A 10,164-nucleotide genomic window follows, 5' to 3' on the forward strand; every position below is an offset into this window, starting at 1 on the left:
GGCAACACAGACTTTCAACTCCCTCCAAATATTTTATATGGGGTTGAGATCTGGAGACTGGCTAGGCCACTCCAGGACCTTGAAATGCTTCTTACGAAGCCACTCCTTCGTTGCCCGGGCGGTGTGTTTGGGATCATTGTCATGCTGAAAGACCCAGCCACATTTAATCTTCAATGCCCTTGCTGATGGAAGGAGGTTTTCACTCAAAATCTCACGATACATGGCCCCATTCATTCTTTCCTTTACACGGATCAGTCGTCCTGGTCCCTTTGCAGAAAAACAACCCCAAAGCATGATGTTTCCACCCCCATGCTTCACAGTAGGCATGGTGTTCTTTGGATGCAACTCAGCATTCTTTGTCCTCCAAACACGACGAGTTGAGTTTTTACCAAAAAGTTCTATTTTGGTTTCATCTGACCATATGACATTCTCCCAATCCTCTTCTGGATCATCCAAATGCACTCTAGCAAACTTCAGACGGGCCTGGACATGTACTGGCTTAAGCAGGGGGACACGTCTGGCACTGCAGAATTTGAGTCCCTGGCGGCATAGTGTGTTACTGATGGTAGGCTTTGTTACTTTGGTCCCAGCTCTCTGCAGGTCATTCACTAGGTCCCCCCGTGTGGTTCTGGGATTTTTGCTCACCGTTCTTGTGATCATTTTGACCCCATGGGGTGAGATCTTGCGTGGAGCCCCAGATCGAGGGAGATTATCAGTGGTCTTGTATGTCTTCCATTTCCTAATAATTGCTCCCACAGTTGATTTCTTCAAACCAAGCTGCTTACCTATTGCAGATGCAGTCTTCCCAGCCTGGTGCAGGTCTACAATTTTGTTTTTGGTGTCCTTTGACAGCTCTTTGGTCTTGGCCATAGTGGAGTTTGGAGTGTGACTGTTTGAGGTTGTGGACAGGTGTCTTTTATACTGATAACAAGTTCAAACAGGTGCCATTAATACAGGTAACGAGTGGAGGACAGAGGAGCCTTTTAAAGAAGAAGTTACAGGTCTGTGAGAGCCAGAAATCTTGCTTGTTTGTAGGTGACCAAATACTTATTTTCCACCATAATTTGCAAATAAATTCATTAAAAATCCTACAATGTGATTTTCTGGAAAAAAAAATCTCATTTTGTCTGTCATAGTTGACGTGTACCTATGATGAAAATTACAGGCCTCTCTCATCTTTTTAAGTGGGAGAACTTGCACAATTGGTGGCTGACTAAATACTTTTTTCCCCCCACTGTAGATGAATGACAAGTCAAAACCAGACATTTGTGCGATGGCCATTACAGATATTTTCTCTCTCTTTTCAAACATGATCAGATAAACTATACAAAAACAATGCACTCTCTGGATCAGTGTCTACTAAATGACTAAAATATACAAAATGTAATAATTGTACAGATGTAGGATCTTAATTTGATCCCTATGGTGCAGGAGAACTTTACTGCAATGGAAATTTAAAACATGTGTATTTGTGGTTTAAAAAGGCTTCTGAAATTTGTAATTTCAGACTTGATTTTAACAACACATATAAAAATGGCCTGAATTATAATCCACATAATACTTCACATTTCCTGTTGCTGTAGGATTATTTTCCTGATGTAGCAAACTGGCTCACGTTAAGATCGGCCACCTCTGTATATCACCTGCTAAATTGCTCTGCCACCTGTGACAAAACATTCTGTAAGTCTTCTTTGTCTGAACAAACATATTCTCATGTTTTCTGTTTCTGTAGTTCTGTCTTCGCTTCTGTATTATTTATTACTGTGAAAATAATAGAATTTGCAAATGCTTTGCAGTGTAGTGTACCTCCCACCTGACCAGTCAAGTGAGGCATTACCTTGTACAGGGAGCTGTAATGAGAGAAAAGAAAGACAGTTTTCAGCAACCACTGTAATTGCAGCTAGCATCCCACCCTCCAATTTAAGTGACTTGGCTTGAACCATCTTGAAAAAAGTTGATCTATACAGTCACAATTTAAACAAAGAGTAACACAATCATGGTAACACTTTATTTTACAGTATTGTTCCAGCTGATATTTACCTAATATTTTATAGGAAATTATATGGTAATAATGGATACTTTCTGCTACTTATTTTCACACCAAACCAAATGACTAATAAGCTCATTACCTATTCACAATGTATTGTCTGAATTAATACCAGGTCAAACAGCGGACTGTAAAATAAAGTGTTTCCAATAACACAAGTCATTACTTTGGAGTGTTGGTAGGCATGGTGGGATCGATGAAGACCAGCGCTCCTTCTGAGTCCACCAGCATTATAGCAGTATTTCCGAGGACGAATCAAAGTATTACACAAAGTATTGAACACATCAAAGTACTGCAGGCTGAATCATGTTAATTACAAATAAAAATAAAATAAGGATCCATAATGCAATCTCAGGAGTGTCAGCATTATAAGTAATGTTAGGCAGTTAGCAAATTGATTTAACGTTGTTGATAAGTGCAGGACATAGGGGTGTATGTGAGTGAGAAAGAGGGCAGTGAGGTGACACTGACCTGGCTATGTTTGAGGAGGAACACAGCAGTTTTCAGATGTTACAGGGGCTGCAGTATCGACTGAAAATTACCTAAAAACAGAAGCAAGGACAGTACAGATACATTTATGATACGCTATGGCAATCAACATCAAAAACCAAAACACATTTTCCTTCAACTTTCCTTTCATCCTCAATTATGACAATTGTAAATTAATATCATTTAAATACCTCAAGCATCCCTTCGATACCTAGGATTTACATACACTACTTGAAGCTCCTTCTTATAAAGTGTTATATCCTTAAAAACGTATGTATGCCATTGTTGTTGGTATAATTTGCATTACATCAGCTTTAATGAACCGAAAATGGCAGCTGGTGTACCAGGATCAACATGTGTCGCTCTCACTCACCCTCCACACCTTCCCATCCACATCTAGGTAGACCGTATTGGGGGCGTATGATGAGGAGCTGGTACCCATAGTGACCTTGTGTCAAAAGGTCAAGTGAACTATGGCTCAACCTGGGTCCCTCGCTCCTCATCTCTCTGTGAAACTTGAAATAGGAACTAGGAAAGGCACAAATTACAGTTCAACTTGTGGATCGTTGGTATCACGCTCAACTGTTACAATTTATTTTGTATCGTTGGGTGTACCATGGGATTGAGAATAAGTATTCATGTATACAGGAAGAAATACAAATGTTAACGTCTATGATGAAATTAATAAATATGATATTGTGGGAAAAGGGTACAGTTTTTCATTCATAGCAGCCATTTATTCATTACATTTATTAAATTCATGCTGGATCATTACCATGAAAAGGAAGTGGTAGTAACCTTATTTATCAAACTGTGAAACTATTATTCAATTATGATTTTTGATATTGCGTATACTTTGAATATATACATTCAAAATGATGAATATGAACATTTTCCTGTCAACCAGTTGCTACATATCACATTGAAATATAAAGTAACTCACGTAGCATGTCAAATGTAATATCATGAACAAAAATAGCTCAATGTTTATTAATCTTGCAAAGAATCTAATGAAACTAGATGTACATACCTCAGTCAGTCACTGTCAGAAGCAAACCTCTCCCTCCTGTTGATATGCTGCAGATCCAGAGAAAGGGGGATGGAATACAACAACCTGTACGAAACCTGAGAGGGAGGGATCCACTACCAGCGCTTTAAATAATCACCCATTTACTCTGCAGTTGCCAAGGTACCGTTACTACAGCGAAGTAGGCTGTCCACTGACCCTGTCATATCATCCACTCCTTTCAGAAAAGCAGGAATTTGAATCATGGTGGTTAAATCTCAATATTTCCTTGATTCCTCGCGTCCTCTCTCCTTGCCTCCAATGTAGTTTGAGAAGGAGGCTAGGAAAAAGGACGTGAGGAATCAAGGAAATACTATTGAGATGCATCCATGGTGGTAGAATAGAATCAAACATTGACATAATGTGCATGTGTTTTACCTTTGATGGTCTGATTAGGTAATGCCTATTCAATGGGTTACATCAGATGTGAATGGTGTGCATCAGGTTCAAACCACGTTCATATATCATTAATATCAATAATAAAGTGGGCTTGTTCTGTTTAATTAATAGTTCACCTGGGGTCATGGAAATGAAAGATCCAGATGGTGTTAAAAGCATATGCGTCAGTCCTAAATACCCTATACAGTACACTACTTGTGACCAGTTCTACGGGCCCGTGTCAAAAGTAGTGCACTATAAAAGGGAATAGCGCACATTTGGGATGGACCCATGGGTGCTGTGGTACCAGAATATATGTTTGAGTGATTTTATATTTTGATAAGTGAGTATAGTTTCTGTGTAGCCGTTTCTGTACAGTTACCTATTTTCTACATTACATAAAATATAAGATAAAACGTCCTAGAGCATGTTTACACGAGTTATCCTAACTGTTATGGTGAGGAGTTGCATTTTACATTTTAGGTAAAATTGAATATTACATTTGATATGAAGCAAAACATGTCCTTTTAATGAAATAGTTTCTCAAGCTCATATTCATCTGGCATCTGATGTACACCACCGGTCAAAAGTTTTATTACACCTCCTCATTCAAGGGTTTTTCTTTATTTTTCCTATTTTCTACATTGTAGAATAATAGTGAAGACATCAGAACTATGAAAACACATATGGAATCATGTAGTAACCAAAAAAGTGTTCAACAAATATGTGAGATTCAGCTAATATGTGAGATTCTTCAAAGTAGCCACCCTTTGCCTTGATGACAGCTTTGCACACTCTTGGCATTCTCTCAACCAGCTTCATGAGGTAGTCACCTGGAATGCATTTCAATTAACAGGTGTGCCTTCTTATAATAATAATAATAATAATAATAATAATAATAATAATAATAATAATAATAATAAGCCATTTAGCAGACGCTTTTATCCAAAGCGACTTACAGTCATGCGTGCATACATTGTTGTGTATGGGTGGTCCCGGGGATCGAACCCACTACCCTGGTGTTACAAGCGCCGTGCTCTACCAGCTGAGCTACAGAGGACCATTTGTGGAATTTCTTTCCTTCTTAATGCGTTTGAGCCAATTAGTTATGTAGTGACACGGTTGGGGGGTATACAGAAGATAGCCACATTTTGTAAAAGACAAAGTCCATATTATGGCAAAAACAGCTCAAATAAGCAAAGAGAAACGACAGTCCATCATTACTTTAAGAAATGAAGGTCAGTCAATACGGAACATTTCAATAACTTAAAGTTTCTTCAACTGCAGTCGGAAAAACCATCAAGCGCTATGATGAAACTGGCTCTCATGAGGACCGCCACAGGAATGGAAGACCCAGAGTTACCTCTGCTGCAGAGGATAAGTTCATTAATTACCAGCCTCAGAAATTGCAGCCCAAATAAATGCTTCACAGAATTCAAGTAACAGACACATCTCAACATCAAATGTTCAGATGAGACTGTGTGAATCAGGCCTTCATGGTCAAATTGCTGCAAAGAAACCACTACTAAAGGACACAAATAATAAGAAGACTTGCTTAGGTCAAGAAACACGAGCAATGGACATTAGACCGGTGGAAATGTGTCCTTTGGGCTTGAGTCCAAATTTGAGATTTTTGGTTCCAACCGCTGTGTCTTTGTGAGACGCGGTGTGGGTGAACGGATTATCTCCACATGTGTATTTCCCACCGTAAAGCATGGAGGAGGAGGTGTTATGGTGTGGGGGTGCTTTGCTGGTAACACTGTGATTTATTTAGAATTCAAGGCACACTTAACCAGCATGGCTACCACAGCATTCTGCAGCAATACGCCATCCCATCTGGTTTGGGCTTAGTGGGACTATCATTTGTTTTTCAATAGTACAATGACCCAACCCACCTCCAGGCTGTGTAAGGGCTATTTTACCAAGAAGAAGAGTGGTGGAGCGCTCCATCAGATGACCTAGCCTCCACAACCCCCCGACCTCAAACAAATTGAGATGGCTTGGGATGAGTCGGACCGCAGATTGAAGGAAAAGCAGCCAACAAGTGCTCAGCATATGTGGGAACTCCTTCAAGATTGTTGGAAAAGCATTCCAGGTGAAGCTGTTTGAGAGAATGTCAAGAGTGTGCAATGCTGTCATCAAGGCAAAATGTGGCTATTTGAAGAATCTCAAATAAAATATTTGGATTTGTTTAACACTTTTTTGGTTACTACATGATTTCATATGTGTTATTTCATAGTTTTGATGTCTTCACTATTATTCTATAATGTAGAAAATAGTAAAAATTCAGAAAAACCCTTGAATGAGTAAGTGTTCTAAAACTTTTGACCGGTAGTGTACATACACTAACTACATTTACAAATATTTTTGTTACATTTTAGTCATTTTAGCAGACGCTCTTATCCAGAGCGATTTACAGTAGTGAGTGCATACATTTTCGTACTGGTCCCCCATGGGAATCAAACCCACAACCCTGGCGTTGCAAGCGCCATGCTCTACTAACTCAGCAACACATGTAAATCATATTTAAAAACAAGTACAAAAAACCTACTTTGAATATACACTGAACAAAAATATAAACAACATGTAAAGTGTTGGTCCCATGTTTATTGAGCTGAAATAAAAGATACCCAAAATTTTCCAAATGCAAAAAAGCTTATTTCTCTAAACTTTTGTGCACAAATTACACTGAACAAAAACATAAAACGCAACATGCAACAATTTCAAAGATTTACAGCTCATATAAGGAAATCAGTCAATTGAAATAAATGCATTAGGCACTAATCTATGGATTTCACGACTGAGAATACAGATACACATCTGTTGGTCACAGACACCTGAAAAAAATTAAAAATTAAAAGTAGGGGCGTGGATCAGAAAACCAGTTAGTATCTGGTGTGACTACATATTTACCTCATGCAGCGTGACATCTCCTTCACATAGAGTTGATCAGGCTGTTGATTGTGGTCTGTAGAATGTTGTCCCACTCCTCTTCAATGGCTGTGCGAAGTTGCTGGATATTGGCGGGAACTGGAACACGTCGATCCAGAGCTTCTAAAACATGCTAAATGTCTGGTGAGTATGCAGGCTATGGAAAAACAGATCTTTGCGACATGGTGCCGTGCATTATCATGCTGAAAAATGAGGTGATGGGGGCGGATGAATGGCACGACAATGGGCTTCAGGATCTCGTCACGGTATATCTGTACATTCAAATTGCCATCGATAAAATGCAATTATGTTCGTTGTCCGTAGCTTATGCCTGCCCATACCAGGTGAAGAAGCCAGATGTGGAGGTCCTGGGCTGGTGTGGTTACACATGGTCTGCGGTTCTGAGGCCGGTTGGATGTACTGACAAATTCAGCGGCAGGGACTGGGAGACTAGTCAGGATCGAGGGAAAGATGAACGGAGCAAAGTAAAGTGAGATCCTTGATGAAAAACTGCTCCAGAGCGTTCAGGAGCTCAGACTGGGGCGAAGGTTCACCTTCCAACAGGACAACGACCCTAAGCACACAGCCAAGACAATGCAGGAGTGGGTTCGGGACAAGTCTCTGAATGTCTTTGAGTGGCTCAGCCAGAACCCGGACTTGAACCCGATCGAACATCTCTGCAGAGAATAATGGGAGAAACTCCCCAAATACAGGTGTGCCAAGCTTGTAGCGTCATACCCAAGAAGACTCGAGGCTGTAATCGCTGCCAAAGGTGCTTCAACAAAGTACTGAGTAAAGTGTCTTAATACTTATGTAAATGTAATATGAGTTAATTTTTTATACATTTGCAACAATTTCTAAAAACCTGTTTTTGCTTGATGAGGCCATTTTTATTTATTTAATCGATTTTAGAATAAGACTGTAACGTAAAATTTTTTGGAAAAAGGGAAGGGGTCTGAATACTTTGCGAATGCACTGTATATCGATCATGGTCACTGAGTGTATATCGACAAAGATCAGTCGGAGAAAGTTGTGTTGACTACTTTCTGGAGGCTGATCGTGCCATGCTGACTGTCTCGGTCTCTGAAAATGAATCAGACGAGGAAATCCCTGACTTAAAAAAATTGTAATTGAACCAGACATTGTAGTCTTCGATCATGGCCGCTGAGTGTATGTCGACAACAGTGATGGGGAAGAAACTGAGCGTATTATTTTCTTTGAATGCTTCATTTGGTCATTGATAAACACAGGAAGACCCCACTGCTGAAGGAGACAAGAAAGATGGGAGAGGTGTAATAATGCTGTGGGGTTGCTTTGCTGCCTCTGTTTCTGGGGTCCTTGAATGTGTGCAAGGCATCATGAAAACAGCAGATTATTAGGTGTTTTGGAGTCAACCCAGTGTCCAAAAACTGGTTCTCCATTGAAGATTGTGTGTCTTCTAGCAGGACAACGACAAACCAAAAACCACCCAGGAATGGTTCAAGAAGAGATGCTGGACTTTTCTGGAGTGGCCAGTGAAGAGTACAAATCTGAATCACATCCAAAACCTATTGCAATAAACGAAAACAGAAGTAGGTGGAGGGCAGCCCTCAAACATTGAAGAATTAGAGCAGTTTGCTGCTAAAAGTGGGCCAAATTGCCAATAGTAAAGTGCATCAAGCTCACACTAGCTTTAGCCATGGAGGGAGCAGGCCTGCCTCGGCAAGTGCAGGGGGGTTGCCTAGCAACACATGCCTCGGAGGTTGACAACGTCTGCATAGCGCGACAATTTCCAATGATTTGTGAATCTGTTCGGACCGAACAGCTAGCGCAACAGCTAAAATAGCTTGGAAAAACTACGAATTAAGCTACTAGGAAGAAGTATCTTACCAAATAACTACCCTATGGCATTCACTAATAAAAAGGTTTACATATAATGGAAATGTGGGTATATTTGTCGATTTTTTTTTTTACTTACTCAACCTTTAACTTTGACTATATTTTGCTACTTCACTCAAGTAAAACTTTTTAAACTCAACTAACATTTTTTTTTAAACACTTACAAACTTCTAAACTTCTTCCACTAGATGCACATCATATCTCTCCAAATGATAGCCTCAAACTTTTCTAATTTCTTATTAGTAAAAGTGTATTAGTCTGACTGTAGTTATTTCTGATTCAATATGTGATATAACTGCCCATAGTCAAAAGTAATAAGGTTGATATAGTCTATCAAAGTAATCAGACCAGATATTTTTATATTTTGAACTTTGACTATATTTCACCACTTCACTTAAGTAAAACATTTTTAAATTCTTCCACAAAAATACATTTAAAGAGCTCAAGCAAGTCCCAACATCTTAAGGGGGTTAGCCATCAGTGACCGAGTTGACAAGCCACTGATGGGAGTTAAAAACAGATACTCAAAATACATTTTTGTCTGTAAAAATACAAGTTAAAATCAAACATTTGTAAATAATGGAAAAATATTCATTTGAAAATCCCGAATAAAAACAGCCATTCTATCAGATGTTTCAGCACTCTGACAGAGTTGATGCTTAAACAGATACTCAAAATACATTTTTGTCTGTAAAAATACAAGTTAAAATCAAACATTTGTAAATAATGGAAAAATATTCATTTGAAAATCCCGAATAAAAACAGCCATTCTATCAGATGTTTCAGCACTCTGACAGAGTTGATGCTTTATGGAGGTGACAAAACTAGCATTTTTCTTCATTCGAGTGGTATACACAGTACCAATTCTGTTTTTCCCCAGTTGCTTTGACTCTGAACCGTATTAAATGGAACATATTTGAACCAAAATGTATATTCTATCAGGCAGATGGAGTTGACAGTTGTGACCATGGTGATTCAAATATTGTTTGTTTAAATCTATCAAAAAGTGGAGAACTTTACAGACCATGAGTGGTCTTATTGCACTACATGTGCGTGTAATGAGGACACAATGAGGGTTCCTTATGGTATAGCTGACCCTGCACATTCCTGATTCATTTTAGACAAATCTGACAGAGTTGACCAAATCTCTGGATCTTTTAGGAATCACGGTTTTGAGAGAAGTATTCTTTAAAGTCACAGAGGGCTATAGCCAGAAACTATATAAGATCATTTCAGTTAATATCCATTATTGCTACACTTTTTGGAGCGCTTGAAATTGGGATCCTTTGCCCCGGACAAGGGCATTTTCAGGCATAGAGCCGACATGGAAATTAACAATATTTAAAGTATTTTTTCCCTTATAAAATTCCCCTAA

The sequence above is a fragment of the Coregonus lavaretus genome, assembly GCF_964263955.1.
Source record: "Coregonus lavaretus genome assembly, chromosome: 10".
In the NCBI taxonomy this organism is placed as follows: domain Eukaryota; kingdom Metazoa; phylum Chordata; class Actinopteri; order Salmoniformes; family Salmonidae; genus Coregonus; species Coregonus lavaretus.